The sequence below is a fragment of the Branchiostoma belcheri genome, unplaced genomic scaffold (assembly GCF_001625305.1).
Source record: "Branchiostoma belcheri isolate BF01 breed outbred unplaced genomic scaffold, Haploidv18h27 scaffold64, whole genome shotgun sequence".
NCBI classification, from domain to species: domain Eukaryota; kingdom Metazoa; phylum Chordata; class Leptocardii; order Amphioxiformes; family Branchiostomatidae; genus Branchiostoma; species Branchiostoma belcheri.
In genome coordinates this window covers 853,644-860,845 of record NW_017804287.1, presented here as the reverse complement: position 1 = coordinate 860,845, position 7,202 = coordinate 853,644, and positions in this window count along the sequence as shown.

Genomic DNA, 7,202 nt, shown 5'->3' with positions numbered 1-7,202 from the left:
TTCGTCCGGCCGCCATTTTGAAAGTGTGACGTTCGTCTCATCAGAGTCATTCCACATGGACCAGGGCGTCACTTCTATGGCGGGTTCAGTGTCCATCCTATAATAGATAAAAACAACAAAACATTTAGATATGATCTGAACCTGACATAAAATGATTCAATGGGCCCTTGGGAAAATGAACTTTAAGCATCTACTTACTCAATCGACTCAGGTCGGTAGAAATGAGTGCATTGCTTGGCTTAGGGACGTCCTCTCGCATAAGATGTAGAGCCGAAGGTCCCGTGTTTCAGGAAAACTACAGCTTAAGCACGGTAAAGAGCTCACCGCACTTACTGAAAAGAGCAGGGTTAACCGGTTCTTCTCCTGGTGAGTTGCTCAAACCTTACAGTCTCGTATCTGGACTGACATCTTGAAAAGGTGACAATCGCTAGCTTGTTAAGGCAACCTTTCCACAAATTTGGCAAATTCAATGAAAAATTAGGATTAAAAAATCAACCGTAGGCGAATATTCTGCGTCACCATATTCGTATCATGTTGCTATGTCTACCTGTTACTATGGCTACCAGCTTCCAGCCAGTGGGTGTGCTCAATGTTATTATGTCCATGATGACGCACGTGAACCATCTGACAGTGACAGCAGAGGACACAAACGAAGAAAGACGAAACTAAACCAAAATACCGAGAGGCTCTCAACCACTCGGGAAAGAAACCCAGTGCTGAGATGAAGCTTTCTTTCACTTGTGTGTGGGTGTAATATACGTCAAAAACACCTGGTGATCAATTGATAGTTCGGACAAAACAGTCTTAGCCTATGTGCCATCCATTTTGTAACGGGCCTCCATGCACTTACTACACCTAAAAATGAGTTTAAACATGGAGGACTCCCAGGCTAAAACAGTCTGGTCAGGCCGTGTTCAAGATTCTTACTTCGTCGGGGGTCAATTCCATAAAACATTCCGAAATTGTGGACCTAGGGCGTTTGTACATGTGTTCTTAGAACTTAAGAACCTAGCATTGAGTGTTCTTAGAACTTAAGAACCTAGAATTGATTTCTACAATCATATAAGTTTCCTTCCATTGGCCCTCCTACGTCACCATGTACGTGTAACGCCCGTAGCTATGGCAACCCGTTGCTATGGCTACCAGCCTTCAGCCACGGAGTGAGTGCAATGTAATTATGTCCATGTCCATGATGACGCACGTGTGCCATCTGACACTGACAACGGGCGACAAGAAGTGAAGAAGAAGGAAAAAAAAACGAAAGGCCCTCGGAAGAAGCCGACCTCCGGGTAACTTATTTTTTAACTTGTGCGTGGGTGTAATATACGTCAGAGAATTACCTGATAATGAGACCTTAATGCAGTAGAAAATGAAATAAACTTCCTTGCCTTCGCCATGTTTTTTGTTTGGCCATGGTGGATTGGCTGTTGTGTGGGTCTGTATGTCTGTTAACACCATAACTCCAGAGGTTGTGGATGGATCTTCATGATATTTGGTAGATGAGTAGCCGATGTGAAAACAAAGGTCAAGTTCAAAAATGGTTTACCTGTACCTGCCTTATTCCTACGTTGCTGCAGTGGTTTGTGTTTGTTTGTATTTTGTATGTGTGCAACATAACTCGACAAGATCACCAACGTTTCTACGTGAGACTATTCATTATCCACTGCTGCCAAAGCAGACGTCTAGCAAACGTAGTAGTGCTACAAGTTTTTTGAGACAGTATTTGTACGCGCACATGCAATTAGCCCCCGGGTATATTTTGTAAACAAAGAAATAACTATTAAAAAGAGTAACCAGCTTGTCCTAAAGGGTTCCAATAGAAACATGCATACATTTTATACAACGTAAATGAAAATCATGAAATATTGCACGCATAATATAAACATGCAGACAAACTGATAGTTACAATGTTATCAAACATCATTAGACATGTATTTTTGCGTTCAAAGAAGATTCGACAATAACCTGGCAAGGATTGATATTCGGTACACGAATTATTTCTGCTACTCTCAGACTCCACTTGTATACACGTTAAAAGCTTTTCCTTCAGGTAGACTTGGAATAGAGTTGGAGATAGTTCTTGACTTGAATCCAAAACAGGGGGAATGTAGACCGGTAAAAAGTGGAGTTTTATGTTGACTTGTACTAAAATATACTGTAGAATATACGGAATGGAATTACCACTCTGTCACTTTGTTACCACCTCTGTCTGTCCGTCTGTCTTTCTTCCATCCTTACCGTGACGTCACTGGCAACATTTAGTTACATCAACTGGCTGCATAAATCAAGGGCTAGAAGGACGATTTGCAAGTTTTGATGTTCCCTAACATCAGAAGAGCGATAATTTTGTCCAAACGTCTTTGTTCATTGAATAATGCCTAAAATGATTGTAAAACATACCTATCCCATGCTAGTCACCCACTCTTGTATTAGTTAGGCTAGCCTTAAGAAAGTGTAGTAGATACCGTATTTTGTACCCTGTAAACTTCTTGTGCAATAAAGTTATTTCATTTCATCCTTATGAAATACATGATTTAACTTTATAAATAGCATGCAGTAGGCATCCTTCCGTCTCAAACAGCAGATATGTGCATAATTATATCGTCTTACCTTACTCTTTGCAGAATTTTGACATACGACACACGCTATCTTGCAGCTTTAGCTCGTGTCTATTCACGCTGGTCTATTAGTGAATCCAGGATTCAGGATTTCTTCCTGAGTGAACCAATGAGCCACGTCAGCAGGAATTATACTCCTGATGTTGTCGCTCGTCTAAAAGACACAAAGGCTCTTTGATCAGGTTACGCAGAGAAAATTTCTCATCAATGTAGATCTAATGAGTAACCTGGGGGAAAACATGTTGAAAAACGTGTTCTGTGAATAATATATACCGCGGAAGGCCGGTAGCTTTCCATATGTTCGTCTCAGATTCATCAAACAAAATGCCGAAACCTCCAAAAAGGCTATTCACTTTGAGATACCTGACGCGTCTACAGTATGTGTTGTTATAAAAATTCAACATGAAAATGCAATTTTACCACTTTATTTTGCCGCTTTATTTTGTTTTGAATTCTTCGCCCTTCTTTCCACCCCTACTTTAAGTCTATCGTGAGGGAAGGCTTTCAACGTGTGCACAAGTGGGGATTTGAAACGTCTTACGCTTGAAGATTTGTTTTCTCTACCGACTGTTTGATAGGCGCCCTGTGGTGTATGATTACGTCCGACGACGACAAAGAGAAAGCACATTGCCCTGCAGAGCAGCTGACGAAACGGAGATCGAGAAAAAAGTTTGTACATAAGAAAACAATGTTAAACTTTGCAACCCGACGAAACTATTGAGGGAAGGAAAGCTCTTTACCTCTGGTAAAAGATACGTATCAGTTTCATTTTGTACATAAAAGTTAGTTCAAAAGAGAAGTGTATTTTTGCCACAACAGAAACAAGATTCATTGTTTTTTTCCAGCTAATTACGACTAAAAGCAGTATCTATATTTTTCACATAGAGATGTGAACTCAAATATTCGGTTCAGAGCGTTCGGCTCGGAACCAAGAGTTCCTGAGTTCGAATCCTTCAATGCCACCGATCTTGTGCCCTTGGGAAAGGCACTTTACGCGACTTTCCTCACGTTGCTCAGTTGAAAATGCCGTCACCATACTTTGTGATAAATGTTGGAATGGAAAATGAAACTCAAATCACAGGGACATCAGGATTGCTTTAGTTCGCATTGGTCTAGAAACTAGTTATTACGTGAGGCTTCGCAGGTCTCTAATGTGTTTCTGGGAAAGTATCCAGATGAACTGGTCACATACTAGTGAATAACGCTGGAGATAGATAATGGACGTATAGGACATCTTCGCACAGACCGTTTTACGGTATCTGTATCTGTCTAGCCGTTATAACCACCCCTCAGCGTAACACACTAGCTTAAAAACATGTTGGAAACCATTAGGAAAGGCAGGTAATATAGAAATAGGTGCACGTGATTTTGCTAAGTCATGCAATAGACGTAGTCGCCACCAGACTCCTCTGCAGGCTGAAGAAATAGTAGAAATCGGCCTAAAAGGGAATATAACTGGCTACGAGAGTCCATAGAGGGTCCAACTAAAATGGTAAAGAGGACCCTCTATGGCAGGACAGTTACCTTCCTTTTAAGGCCGATTTCTACTATTTATTTAGCCTGTAAATGAGTCTGGTGGAGACTATAACACACGTCGGCAAAGCATGAAAGTTACCCATCTATTAAACTACATGGCAATGAGCCATTTTCACCACATCCCAGTGCTTTTCTATCTCGCTTATCACACTGCAGAAAAAGTATGATGTACCAATTACCATGGTTATGGCTGCTTTCAGGCGATAAACGGCGACAGTATAGTTAAATCCCGTCTTTTGGTAAATCTCACTTTACACTTTATTACGTACTCATACCAGTTTTATCACCAAAAAATCTGACGGAACTCATCATGAAATATGGCGGGGACATAAACAGCTTTCGATATGAAGTGTTTTCACAAAATGGATTTCACGAACTACTATTCAGGCTACCGCACTGGTGTCACTTATGAAAACTACACTTAAAGTCACCACGCGACATGTTCTTATATTTTGTTGTATTTTCTTGCGCATGTTGGCCATCGCAGGAAGCTAGGGAAGCTAAATTTCTGTTTCGAAACCAAATCATGTCGCGTGTACAGATGTTATCCATAAAATTTACCTGCTGTGGCCGACAAAAACAACTTACAATCCAATTACGGTATAATAACCCTTTGACAGACGAGTTCCTTTTATGTAGCGAGTCAATGAAGTACAGACGAGAGGCAAATTTAGAAGTAAGCCTTATGCGCATATGCTTAATGTCAGGACCTTGCGTTTTTGAAATAGACTAAGCCAAAACTCGCCGTTTTCTAGATCTTCTATATCTTGTGCTTAGATATTGACGTACTGGAAAGCTTATTTTGAAAGTTCAACTGTGTTGGTAGACGTCATTTTGAAACAAGTTTGAAGTAAAATAGTACTGGAAAACTCTATGGATCCGTAAACGCATATCTTAAGAAAAGAGAACAGTGACAATTTTGCAAAGCCACGCCTACGAATGTTAACTGTAGCCTCAACCAGACTGACAACGCCAGCTGAAAAACATGGGCTCATTTTGTGTGGGCAAAAACGCATAACATATATGAAAGCATAACATATTTGAAAGCATAACATGTATGAAAAGCTATGCAATACGAGTATTTCAATAATAAATGTACGACAATATCGTAAAATCCGTATAGAAATTACATCTAAAAAAGGGATACAAGCTCGGGTTTGAAGTCAGGTCAAAAAGCTTAAACCTAAAACCCGAATCCTCTACCCGCCGAATCATTACTAATACATCTTAAGTGTGCCATTCTGCGAAATGGCATCGACCTTTTGAACAACAGTTCAATCACATGTAGGAGACCCAAATTACCCCAGGCTGCGCAATATCCAAAATTACCAGATCCAATCCCATTTCTTCAGAGTGTGCTCTTAAGAATATGCGAATATGCATCTCGTCTTAATTAGCAAACGCATGCAGAATATAGGTGGTGAACTCATCACACAATCCTTTATCCGCTAGTGCTTCTGTATCAAGTGTTTTCACCAAATGCAAAAGACGTTCAGATGTCAGAGATGAGCGCATCTGTAACTAAGATGTAAGCTTCCGCGGCGCTGAAAGCACGTCTAATGCAATCGGATTGCTTTTACCAAGGTGATGCCCTTTATACATTCACATACATACATATACAGTCTTCAAACACTGTCATATAGAAACATTTGATCCAAAGAAGACTATATATGATGACTATATATGATGAGCAACTGATATTTTACAAGGTCTGTGGCGTATCCCTTCGTGAATTTGAATTTTAAAATAGGGAAGTTGGAATCTACGAAAGGCTTTTATAAAAAAAAGAGAGGCATTGAGAATTTTAGAACGCAGTTTGCAGACGAAGGGTAGACATCTCGCATACTTAGACACTGAGATAAAAGCCACTCAAGGAATTGGAGAGATTTAAAAAATGGCCTGACGAAAGGTTATGGATGCTACTACTTGAAACGTTGTCAAACCAGTTGTTTGATCAGTAATTCCATCCCATAAGTACGCATGAGAAGTGTATGGTACGATTCTGCAGAAGGCAAGGTAGCTGTTATGAAAACATTCGCGTGCGCAGACCAAACCGAAAGTAACAGATTTAACTAAACAAGCTATCATGTGCTTGTGAAGAGGTTATTTTACAAGCTCTCAAGTGTTGTTTATATAATCATATTCATAAATCCCCAGACAAAATATAAAAAAGTATACTCTAGACAAAACTGTGAAAACATCATCGTCCCTAGCATGCTCAAGTATTTTGCTTAAATTAGTATTTCATAAATTTTCATAATCTCTACTGTTATCGTGCTAAACCACATACACAGACTTATCTAAGCTAACATCAAAACATACGCTACCAAAAATGTGTTGGTAATAAAACAAAAGAATAAAAATAATCAGTATACTGTGTTTTAGCACAAAATTAAATGTTGCTTCTAGATCCAGAATTTGGTGACATACTAGTACTGATCCAACATGTTAATGCGACAAAACACAGTAGATAATGCATGGATTAAATTGTCAGACCTGTCAAGCAAGCTTGAATATTTTACCTACCTTAGAGCGTTAGATCTGTCGCTGTGACAGTTCTGAAGGCCCGATGTCAGCGGGGAGTTGGACAAATGCTTCGCGAAGTAGACTGAACAACAAGAGCAAAGCATTATGGGTTAAGGGATGTTCCATTTGAAAGTGAAGAGAAGGGGGGATCGCTTCTCACGAATAGTTTGCATATTTAGTATTTTAATTTTGATTTACACTTAATTGATAAGCTAGCCCCATGTCAATCTATTCATGACATCTTTAGTTATCAATTTCCATAGTCACTAACAAATTGGCCCATGCAGTTCTTGAACTAAACCGCTTGGAGTCCAAAAGTACATTACTTTTACCCCAGTCTAAGAGAACTGTTTTCCAGAAAAGACAAATATGAAAGATGAAACATCCTCAAGATTAATCCACAGCTCATTAAATATTTCTTAATAAAAGAGCCGAATGCGAAACGGCATAAAAATTGGCAAATTGAGAGACAAAATGAAGGTACCGTCTAATGGATGTTGTCGGAGACCATGCTGAATTAGT